Genomic DNA, 12813 nt, shown 5'->3' with positions numbered 1-12813 from the left:
AACACGATGTCCTCCTGCGCGGTCCAATAACGTCTGTATCCTCGGCAGCGGGTAACTATCTTGCTCTAAGCAACTGTTTAACCTGCGGAAGTCCACTGCCCATCTGATCTTTCCATCCTTCTTGCGCACGGGAACAAGGGGGCTCGCCCATGGCGATGAACTCGGCTCGATCACTCCTTGGTTGAGCCAGTCGGCCATCTGTGCCTCCAGATCCTTCAACATCTTAGGGTTCAGTTCCCTGTATCTCTGCCTGATGGGCTCCGTCCCTGGCTTGAGCTTCAACTTCATGGTTACCAGGTCTGTGTGCCCAGGGGCCTCTCGACTGAATATGTCTCTGTATTCGTAAATGAGCTCCTTGACTTGCTTCTTGACATCGGGGTGCTCGTTCAGTAGCTCGTTGTCCTCCATCTCCAGGTCCTCCCAAACTTCCTTGAATGTGGGGTTCTCCATCTGCTCCTTCGTCATGGGCTTGGTGGCGTCGCTCGTCTTGTTCTCGGACATTGACTGAATAACTTCATGGGGCTCTCTCAACACCAAGCTCTCGGTGTTGATCACCATACTGCTGTCCTCACAAATCTCGGCGGTGAACACACACCCGGCCGATGCAATGCACGGCGCCTCCTGCAAGTTGACGACAGGGATGCGGACTATCCCATTTTGCTGGGCTCTGTATACTCCTTCCAACACACGCACTGGACTATCATCTAAAACGGTCTCTTCTACCATGACAATCGCTTGCGGTCGGAGTTCTCGGCTAGGAAGAAAATTCACGACAGACACTGACTCTGGCGCGAGAATCCTAGTCGCTTGGACGGACAAACGGACAGGACGCGGCCGCTTACCTACTGCGACGGTTTTCAAACGAACGGCCGGCCCTTGGGAATTACGAAGCGGTCCCTTGACATTACGTGTCCAAACGTTTTTGCGCTCAAAATCTGCTTTTGCTTTGTGCTTAAAAGAAAGTTGCGCAACATATGATTCGACGGAATCCGGTTTAAGTGCTAAAAACTCACGTGAATGGTGCACATTACCATTCGCAAAATTATCTTCTGCTTTACATAAATCTTTAAAAGTGGGCGTACAAACATTTACAGCATTACTATAGCTACTTATTTCTGCATTCAGCTCCTCGAAGGCTCGTAATGAAACACTTATCTGAGGGTTGGGGGGCGAGTGCTCCCCCGGCGGTTTTCCAGACCGCTCTTCGTCTTCTGAGGTACTTGGAACCTCGTAGTCGATGGACTGCACAAGCGGGACTCTCGTCTGCTTCACGACCAACGCCGCCTGCACCGGTGATGAGTAATCTAGAACTCCACGAATCTCCTCGACCCACTTGCACCCAAGATTGATGGGGGTGCGAAGCTCAGGTATAACCAAGGCCTCTCGAATGTAGCTAGGGCAGTCGTCTCCCAAGATAACGCTGATGTTGTAAACACGGCCGATGACGTCCATATCGCCGCCATTCGCCGCTGTTCCCACTGATAACTCGCAAGGAACGATCGGCAACTGTAGTTTCCGGGCTAACTCCTCATTTACGGCGACTCCTTCGTGCAACTTGTTACCGGTATCGATGAGACCATAGGTCCGCACAGTCGGTCCATTTGCACGCAGGCTGATCTTAACCATGGCCCGGGCGCCTCTCCGTCCTTGCATCTGATTGAGGGTGGTAGGGTCTACAGCTGCTGAGGGACTCCGACCTACCGACGGGAGCCCTCTCTCACATTTTTTGAAGTCTTGCTTCTGTGGCCAACTGCTTCCAGACAGTTGACATCTCCGTAGAACTGCGCCTGGTCATCATCTCCTACGCCACTGTCCGCGTCTCCAGGTTCGTTGGTACGCATCTCTCGCACGGCATGCCGGCCACGATCTTGATATTGTCGGCCGCGTCCGCCGCTGTTGGCGTTCTTCTCCTGGTTCCTCTTGCGCACGTTCGCCAGCTTGTCCTCAGGAATAGTACACGTCTTCTGCCAATGGCCAGGCGTGCCACACCTCCGACAATTGCCTTTCGGTTTGTCTTTGGTGGCACCGCCCGTACCCTTACTCGCTTGCTGTTTCTTCTTAGGGCAATTACGCGAATAATGGCCTGTCTGGTTACAATTGTAGCACTTGACGCTACTGGTTCCATCTCCGACAGCGTTGACCTCCATATCCTCGGTGCCGTCGTTGCGATAGATGACACGGTTGGACGTGGCGAGGCCATCCATGGAGGTATCTTCAGCATCTCCATGGTGAATAAGTTGGCGCTGCGTGGCAATCTCGTTCATAATAACGTTCCGTAGGACACCCATGCTGGTAATACTAGGTAGCTGACAGAAAACTCTTTTCCGTACCTCTCGATGGCGTAAACCAAGGGTTACCTCTTTCCGGAATTGGCCTGGATCACGGTTGTCTGGGGAGTAGGCCTTCAACCACATCTGCTCTTTCTTGGCAAGGTACGTCTGCGGAATCTCGTTCTTGCCCTGCGACAACTGCTTATACGCGTCCTTGTTGATGTCTGAATCTGATGGTGCTAGGAATATGGCATCCAGCCTATCCATTACCTGCTCAAGGGTGAGCGCCTCTTGGTTGTCAGCAACTTCTCGGGCCATCTGGAACGCTTCTCCGTCGAGACTCTGGATGTATTGGCCTTTCCTGCCCTCTTGATCCGATGGGTGATGACGGGCAATTCTAAACGCGTTGGCCATCTTAGTCTTGTGGCCATCCCAATCTTCTCCGGCACGGTTGCAAAACCGGGGAAAATTCTGCTTGTTAAGCTTCCGACGCTGGTTCTCCAACCAGGTTTCGCCTAGCGCAATGAGTTGAGCGTTCTCATTCGGCGCTCCTGCTGCCTGTGCCTCTTGAATAGCACGCTGCAAATTCAACTGCTCTAGATCAGCGGCCTGTTGAGCTTGCGCCATCTTTGAAACTTAACGAAATTTCTTCAAAATTTAAGGAAAATTTTACCAAGTTGATGTCCCAGACGTCAGAATGGCTCCACACTGGTCTCCAAACACAGGGGTTTTCGTCCTTTCTGATCTCAGTTCTCATAAAACTCGTCTGGATGTACACAATCGTCCGAAATTACCGTAGTTCCTCTGGGTAATTTCCTCGTAAATCTCCTGTTGAGCACTGCGGTTTATCCAAGCACAGCTGTCACCAGTTTGACTGTAGCAGATCGGACGTAATAGATAGCTTTTTTAAAAACTATTAAAGCCCGCCTCGAGCGGTGTGGCGGCACTTCACGTTGGAATGGTAACGTTGTGGCTGAAGCGATCCAAGAGCGAAGCAACTCGTTCCCTTCGTTTGTACGTCTCCGCTAAGTTAAATAACGAATACTACACGCAAGTACCCACAGGGGATTTTATATGTTTCTGGATAATTAATTGCAGCTAGGATTAGCTGCCCACAAATTGGAGTTGATACTCTACTAACAACTGTTTGTGCGGAACTGATGTATTTTCAATAGACAAGTATAGTTTACACAAAATTAATGAATACATATTATATCAATATACATATAGGAAAATTACAGAGAGTATTGAAGTATTGAGGGGGCGTTTCTGATCATACAGGGATGGCAAGGGATACACGTAGGTCTGCGTAGGATATATCAGCAGGCCGGAGTGTATGTTGAGTTTCCCGTTTAGTCACGTTCAGTTGTGCGTGGAAAATCTCCGTGATGCATTGAGGATGCCAAATCCCTGGATAACTGGAGCTCTCTTCTACAAAAGTACATAAGTTAAATATCGCCTAAAACCTACACGCGTAGATGATAGAAAGGTCAAATATACATATAAATGCGGAGCATTATATGTATATCGATTTCTTGGAAAAATATGGCCTCATATGAGATATCACAAGATTATCAAGATTTTAACAGAATATAATAAGTACAAATGTTTCATAATTAAAACTCGAGATCCGTCATTTGTGGGCTTAAAAATTCAAATGAAAGAAAAATCAATAGAGAAAAATTAACGCTTTAAAATGGTACTAATTTCATAAAAATCTGTCCACTCGTTTAGGATCACGAAAATGCCATTCTGCTTATTTTACAAGTATCTCAAGTAAGACCCACTACACAATGAACTGGGTTTGAGGGTGTCCCACCCTCCAAGAAAATAGTTTAAAACCATCACAGAACCAGTAGATATATTTCCTAAACACTGTTTAGTAAACAGTAGAGAACCCTAGCTGTTCAATGGTTACTAAAATCTTGAGCATCAAGAACTAACAGTAATTAAATAAGAATTATAGATAACGCTGCGTTAACAAATCAGCGCGTACAGAAAATTTTGATACAGTATATTTATGATAGTAAGTGTAATTTGGAGTCGTAAGGCCAGGGTACTAAATTATTATTTAAAAAATAAGATATTACTTATTCCTTTTATTGACTAAAAATATAAAAAAAAGGGTACAATTTGGTTTAAAATTTAATATCTATGTAATTATTTATTTGGCAAAACTCTATTTCTTCAAATTTTTATCAGTTTTACATTTCTCCTTTTTTAATGAGACTTCTAGCGGCAAAAATTACAACTACATATAATACAAATTTTGATGATTTGCGCAATTTTCTTTTCAATTGATGATTTTTATCTATCTATTATGAATCTATCTATCACACAGTAGATATAGAACTAACGGCTTCGCCCCTAGAGGCCTCTAGGGACAAGTAAAATTGTTTCTTCTCAATCTATTTTGAAATCAGCTATCTACCAAAAATATTTTTTACACCGATAGATGGGGTAAGTTATGTTTTTAGCCAATTGCAAAACTGTCCGCAGTGCAGCATTTTTTATTATTGGCAATTTCTCTTGGGAGGTTGGTGGTACCATCCCCTGAAACAGATATACACCTTCCCAGGACCTAGGAGGAGCTACCCTGTTGAGCGAAATCCTTCGGAAAGACAAACTCTTGGGGTTGTACACATATTCATCGGCCATTGTCATTTCCCTTGATTCTACATACACATTTAGCCGCGCACAAATTGTTTAATACTATATATATATATCATAACGCTAATTTTAACAATCAACACTTTCTAAAACTCAATGTGTAAAGATATACACAAGCACATTGTAAATATCAATTTCAATGCCAACGTACTAATTTAATATTTAAAAAATGAGATATGGATTTTCTCTTTTTTTCCCATGAATTATAAAAAAATGTGACAATTTAGTTTTAAATTTGATATGTTTCATAAATTTTATTTAACAATTTTTTTTTCTTTCTAATTTTTATCAGTTTTACATTTCTCCTTAATAAAATGAGACTTCTAGCGGCAAAAATTATAACTACAAAAAATCCCCCCCACCCCCCCAAAAAATAAAATATTTTTTTTACTTTTTTTAAAAATCTAAAATACGAATAATTAGGTTGATCAAACCACTTTTGGTAAAGCCCCTAGAGGATTGGGGCGAAGCCGCTAGTATCTGTCTATCTCAAAGGAGAAATATTATTTGTCAACAGTCTATTATGCAAAGTTGTTATTTTAACTGATAATGATTAGGGGGGCATAGTCCCATTTTTAGCTGAGTGTATCATTTAAATGTCCCCCGACCCCCCCCCCCGCAAATCTTCCCAGGGACATCCAAGCTTATTTATTTTGAGGGGTAAAATAAGTGGTTTAAAAGTTAGGGGGTGCGGTAATACTTCTTTATTCCCATCCTTGGACGTCTTTGCCCCCAAAGAAGTGAAACCATTTATATATTATTATGGGGGAGGGGGGCGGGGGGGTACTATTATTACAAGTATATAGGAAATCTACAAAAATATATTTCTAAAAATAAATATCAGTATTTATGTTTTTGTCAAACATATCTATGGACAGTCAATACTATTTCAGGAAGGAGGGGGAAAATTTATTAATCCCCCCCCCCCAAAAAAAAAAAAAAATTCCAGCTTTATACTTTAAGCATAAGAATTTGGTGGGGGGGGAGGAGGGGGGGCAGATATTTATTTGCCATTGTCAAAGCCCCTAAGCCCTGCAACTAATATCTCTTTTTCCCATCATTAAAGGTTAGAAAGAATATTTGCTAATCGCCTATCCAATCTGCTTTTTCTTTTTTAGTAGCGCAGCTACCATATAGTTGGGGTCTGTCTATACGTCCAATTTAGAAACCTAAATGTCATATATTTATGTTGTGATGTCATATATTTAAGTTTGCAGACATATGTTAGTTGTTACTCTTAATTACTCTTTAATTGCTCTCAGAAAGAATAAAGAGAAAATATATTTAAGTCAGTTGATATTGAGAGTCCTAACACAGAACATTATCTGGTTTGGGTTCGAGTCTTTATTAAGACCAATACAGCTATTCACAGACATCCTACTACTTTAGATAGTTTGCATAGGCAGATATTCTACCCCTTCAAAGTGCATAGTTAATTAATACATTGTATTAATTAAACAGACAGTCATCCTGTTGCTTGGTGTCCTGATATACAGACAGACATCCTGCTACTTCAGAACTTTCCAGCTTTGAATAATCAGTAGTTTTGACTTATTAACATATTTAATCATTTCTAAATATGGTATCAATATATAATCTTATTTACTCAAAAACTGCATTTAATCCAATATAATAAATACTTAAAAATCTGTTTGCATTTTGAATTGAATATTAAGTCTACTCTATCATTAACTTATGTAAGTCTGTCTATATCACATTTGGCGCAGTCTTATTGTGCTACGTGTTATTTAGACCTGCTGCTGAGTTAAGGGTGGGGGAAGTGGTGTTTAATTTGAAGTCAATCACTTTTTGAGATATTTTTTTATCTCGGATTTTTCACAGTTTTGTTTTAATTTTTTATATTTCTAACTTGATTTATATTTCAGGTTTCTGTGGAATTTCATTCTTTAACTCTTCTGATCTAAATTTCACGGCGGATCTAGTTCCAGTGCTCGGATATGGCTGATGGAGAAAAAGGAGAGCGGGGTAAAAATGAAGGCAAGCGTGGTCGGCCGCCTAAACGTCCTCGGGAGACTGACAGTCAGGATGATGATGGAACTCCTGATAATTGGGAGGAGGAAGATGCTGCGGCTGAGGATGTTGGTGCAGGTGCCAATGCGAATGTGGAGTCGGCGTTGGGCGAGGTGGAGAATGACGTTGTGCCTGAAAGCATAAAAAAATATGTTAGGGCAATGTTAAAGGAGCATACGACTGTCAAAGGTCAGGTGGATAAGTTAACGGCGGCGAATAAACGGCTGGAGAATAAGGTGAAAGAGTTCAAGAATTCTGATGAGCATAAGAAGTTAGGCTATGATGTTGATTTGGCTACTATTAAGAAAAAGGTGGCGCAATTGCCAGCGGATGGGGATATTAGCGGTTTTTTGTATGAGACAAGTATGGGGGCTAGTGTATCTGCAGTCAAAGCGACGGGAGATGATTCGTTTAATACATCTTTCATTAATCGTTTGAGTGTGGAGGCTAAATTGGATTCTACAAATTTTGAGGCTAAAAGGGTGAAAAGTGCTCCTGGACATTTGAAGTTTTCGCAGATTGAGTTTTTGGGTCCTGTTGGGAATGGAAATTGGATGAATGTTCGTGAGAGTTGTCTGACCGAATATGAGAATCAATTGTTGGATATATTTCCATTAATTGAGGAAAGGGCTGAAGTGCTTAAGGCCTATAAAAAGGTGGCCGGCGGAAGTGTAAGCCAACAGACTGTAGAGGAGCAGTTTAAGGAGTTTTGTCTTGTAAGAGGAGTCAAGTGGGATAGTGATTTTGTGCGGGATGCTCCATTTTGGGATGGAAACATTGATTTTGAGGATTATTTCTTATCCTTATGGAGGGTGGCTCGGTTCGCAAAGTTGGAGGATCCTATGCTTTTCAAGGACGTCCTGTACAATAGGATTTTTGAGTGCAAAGGGAAGAAGATGGGAAGGCTTATTACGCCGGAGGCTAATGCTTCCCTAAGTGCTTTAGGTTATTACCTGTTGATAAGAAGGTTGGTGATACCCTTTGCGGATACAGAGTCGGCTACCGAATTCTTCTACGCCCTGAAACAAAAGAGTGGTCAGAATGTGGATGTGTTTTTCAATGCTAAGTTACGGCTGTTTAGGCTTATGCATCCTGGTCAAATTTCTAGACAATCTTGGCGTGATTTCTACAATAATGTGGCTAAGAATTTGCTGTTTTCTGATTTAGCTCGAGATATGGCTAATTTCATTGAATCTATGCATTACCTGGAAGATTACAGTGCTTTCTTGACTTATTTGATTCGCAGAGGTCAGCATTATATAAGCTGGGCTCGTTCTGGACACGTTTCACCTGAAAATGTAACGTCCTGTTATTCTCAGGCTATGGAAGGGTTGAGGCTAGAGGATTCTAGGGAGGTCAAAGCTAGGCCTGTAATCAGTGAAGTGCATGTATCTGATATGGAGGGCAGGACTGAGATTGGCGATAATAATGCGTGGATTGAAGGGGATGATGATATTCCTTGGGATCAGGTTGAGAACGTGATTGGCGCTCTGAATTCGAAGGCTAAAACTATGATTTGTTGGTATTGTGGGAAAAAAGGTCATGTAGTGGCTAGTTGCTGGCAGAAGAGAGACGGTAAGCCGCCAGCTCCTGATTCTCGCATAGGAAAGACCAAAGCTAGGTTTTTCTCAGCCGGTAGCGAAAAGAAAGAGGGTCCTGGAGTACCTAATAATAGGGTAATACCTGAGCAGTTTCTGAAGAAGACAGTCAATCAGGTGGGGCCTGTTGTGGATTCTGAAAAGAGCAGAGATGAGAAACAGTATGAGGCTATGATTGCTGACATAGCCAGGAACAATTTTCAGCAATATCCTATGTAATGGATATGATCGATTCGATATATAAATTTCATGAAATGAAATTTATAGATCGTTCTTTTATTCGTATTCATTATATAGGCTATAGTACTGTAATTGATTTTTTCTGGGTTTGCTATGTGTAAATAGTTAATTTTGCTGTTTTGTATTCAGATAATTGCTCTCAACTTTATAAAGTATTACTGTCTTGCTTATTCTTCAGTCAAGGTGTGATCGTGTTAATGAAAACAATATATATATCTATTTATATATATATTTACTATATATTATATTTGATAGGTACCTATGCAAAGTTGAAGTAAATGTTAATACTTTGAGAGGTACTTACTTGTATGAGAAAAGGCTTGGTGTGTAGCTGTGTGATGCTGGTAGTCTGGAAGATGTACAGGATTTCATAAATCGAACAGTATGTTGGCGGCTGGTGACGGATGGAGGGCTGACTGCTGTGTAGTGGAATGATGTATATCTAAAATTTAAAATTAATTAACATGGATATATTAATTAATTGTAATGACTAGTGTTTTCAAGAGATTGTGAAGTTTTTGAAGATAACGAAAATGCCTATTTGTGCGGATTTAGAATTTTTTGTGCCAGGGGCTGATATTCCGGTGAAGGAGTTAGGAATTATTGATACAGGAAATAATTTTAATTCTTTGATATCTAGAGAGATTCTTGACAAACATGGAATTGAGTTTTGTCCTGCTAAATTATCAGCGTATTCAGTAGATTTAAAGAAAGTTAATATTATTGGATATGTTGAGTTGAAATTTAGATTTGCTGGAACTCAAGCTGTGTTTACGGAGATATTTTATGTACCTGAGGTGACGAGTAGGTTGGTAAATCTTGGATCTGATTTCCTGAAAAAGAATAAAATTAATATTTGTTTGGATGAGGATAAGTTTGAATTCTGTGGGGAATCTGTTCCTATTAATTCCTGTTTACAGAAACAGGTGGTGGCGGAGATACAGAAAATTCCTATTTTGTCCGGACGAATGAATTCTGAAATTCCATCTAAACCTACCTTGCCAGGGATAAAGGAGGGGGGTGGGTTTGGAGAGTTATATTCAACGAAGTATAATGTGAAGTTGCTGGATAAAACTATTTTTTATCCTGGAGGATCTACAGCTGTGGTGCATGTGACTGGATTAAAGAATGATGGGCTTTGGTACGTGTCCCCTAATTCTTCTAAGATGACAAGTGGCAATGGGATTATGATTATTGAGGGGGTGTATCAGCCACGGAAAGATGGGTCCTGCGTGGTTAATGTAGTTAATGCGTCAATAAAACCTATTACCTTGTTGAGAAATGTGAAGATGGGGCATTGTTTCATCATGGATAATCAAGATGTCACCTGTAATAAAACAATTAATGAGTTGGATAAGCCAGAAAAGTTGTCGGGGCAAAAAATGCATGAACGGGTACAGTTTATTATTCAAAAATTGAAGTTAGATGAAAACCAGATGATTAAGGAAAATCCAGAATTGAAACCTAGGATTATTAAAATTTGTTTGGAAAATTTTGATATCTGTTCAATGAATGATTCAGATATTGGTGATTGTCGATTAATGACATATAATATAGAATTGTTACCTGGAGCTAAACCTGTGAAGGCCAGAAATATTCCATTGAATCCAGAGTACGATGCTAAGTTGAAAGAACAGTTAACCAAATGGCTGGACGCCGGCATTATTGAGGAGGGTTTCTCGGATTGGTCTGGTCCTATTTTTGCTGTGAAAAAGAAGGCTGCACCTGGAGCAGAGGCTAAGTTGAGGTTTGTCATCGACTTCCGCAATTTGAACAACGTGACTAAGCGGGTGGCGTGGCCGCTGCCACTGATTTCTGATAATCTGACGAAGCTGGGTTCTGGCAAGGTGTTCAGTACTCTTGATTTGACAGCTGCCTACCATTCGATGACTATGGATGAAGACTCTAAACCGTTGACAGCTTTTAGTGCAGCAAACAGGATGTATTTGTTTAACAGGTTGCCATTTGGGTTGTGTAATGCACCCAGCCTGTTCTGTGCTCTGATGGATAAGGTGCTGTCTATCCTGCCAGGTATGTATGGATTCTGTATCAGTTACTTGGACGATCTGATCGTGTTTTCATCAAGTCCAGAGGAACATGTAGAGCATCTGCAGGCACTGTTTCAAGTTCTTAGGCAGGTCAACCTGAAATTGAATTTAGATAAGTGTGATTTATTGACTAGAGAATGCCATTATTTGGGGCATGTTATTAGTGCCGATGGATTGAAAATAAATCCTGCATATTTGGAACGGATTAAGGATTGGGGCAAGCCTAGAACAGGAAAGGAGTTGCAGAAGTTTTTGGGATTTACTAATTATTACAGAGGATATTTTGCTGATTATGCCAAGAGGTCATGCATGTTGGATAGTCACAGGAATGACACTATAATAAAGTGGACAGAAGAATTGGACAGAGTATGGACTGAATTTATGGAAATGTTCAAGACTGAGATGTGTAAAGGCTATCCTCAATGGGATAATCCTAATCTTTTTATCGTGGATGTAGATTATAGTTCTCAGTATTTTGCAGGGATTATTTCACAAGAACAGGATGGTGTAGAGAGAGTGTTTGGTGTCTGTAGTAAAAAGTGTAATGCTGCAGAACAAAATTATCCTTCCTATAAAGGAGAATTAGGTGCATTAGTATATGCATTAAAGAATTTTTTACACTTTTGTAGGTTTTGTGAATTTTTGGTTCGGACAGACAGTATTTCACTAGTGCATTATAAACGTTGGGCTAAAGGATCAATAAACGGTGTCACCTATCGATGGATAACTTTCTTGCAAAGTTTTGACTTTACAGTTATCCATCGACAGGGGACTAAGCATGTGAATGTAGATTATTTGTCGAGAACTGAGTTAGATTGTAAGGATCATCGACTGAAGGATTGTCAGGAGTGTAGAGAGACGGATAATAAAATTTTGGATCCTTACCTGGATGATTCACCATTTCTGGATCAAATCTATTCCATTATGCAGGTACATTCTGCAGAGGATGAGGTGGATGTTGAGTTTGTCTGGCAAAGTAGTCTTCAGCAGGACGAGATCCTAAATGAAATAAGGTTATGGATATTGGAAAGGAGACAGTTGTCGTCTTATGAGAGGGCGGAGTTATCGGGCAGAAAAGAACTATTGTACAATCTTATTGGCCATATGTATGTGCTAGAGGGGGTTGTAATTTTCAGACAGCCTTTGGCCGAAGGGGGTTTTGTCGAGAGGCCTGTAGTGCCTCTTTCTTTATACAATGATATATTTGATTCAGCTCATGGTGGATATGGTTCTGGACATAGAGGGGTGCAGGAGACAATACGTAAAATAAATGAGAGATTTTTTATGCCTGGCGTGAATAAGTTTGTGGAATCGAGAATACGAAATTGTATTACATGTTTGAAAAAGGCTGGAAGTAATCCTAAACATGTTTCACCTATAACTCATTCTGTTCAAAGTAGTGAAGTTTTTGCTAATATGTCAGTGGATCTAGTTGGTCCTTGGACTCCATGTTATCATCAGGGACAGACGGTTAAATTTGTCTTAATCATGGTTTGTTTATTTTCTAGATATGTTTTTACATGTCCGTTGGTTGATGCTAAAACTGAAACAACTGTAAAGGCTATATTGGAAAATTTTGTACCTACCTATGGTTTATTTAGGGCTTAGAGATCGGATAGAGGTACAAATTTTACAAGCAGTGTGTTTAAAGGTGTGATGAAAGGATTGGGGGTGGATACTGTCCTAATTCCCCCCAGGAATCCAAATTCGAATCCTGTAGAGAGGCAAAATCAGAGTTTGTATGCTGCTTTGAAAGTAGATGAAAATCATGGAACAAAGGACTGGGCTAAAAAATTACCTTTGGCTACGTTAGTGATTAATTGCTCCAAGAGTACTAGAACTGGATATTCTCCATTTTTTCGGTCAGCAGCCACGTATTCCCCTCGATTTTCTATCGCCAGTCCCGTCTGTTGAATCTTCATCCTCGCGGTCGTATTTGGAATTTCTGAAAAATAT

General features: G+C 40.9%; 1 long non-coding RNA gene across 1 annotated transcript; it reads right to left on the bottom strand.

Moving 5' to 3' along the window:
- Positions 1-9259: 9259 nt before the first annotated feature.
- LOC145324647 (uncharacterized) lies at positions 9260-12411 on the bottom strand. The gene is made up of 3 exons (XR_013881295.1): positions 11743-12411; positions 10376-10953; positions 9260-10136 (listed from the first exon to the last, which is right to left on the bottom strand). It is a non-coding gene; the product is annotated as an uncharacterized LOC145324647 (long non-coding RNA).
- Positions 12412-12813: the final 402 nt, after the last annotated feature.

Source organism: Acartia tonsa, chromosome 7, assembly GCF_053477335.1.
Source record: "Acartia tonsa isolate MP-2025a chromosome 7, ASM5347733v1, whole genome shotgun sequence".
Classification (NCBI taxonomy): Eukaryota; Metazoa; Arthropoda; class Copepoda; order Calanoida; family Acartiidae; genus Acartia; species Acartia tonsa.
The sequence above is the reverse complement of the archived record's forward strand: the minus strand, read 5'-3'. Positions and strand labels throughout refer to the sequence as shown.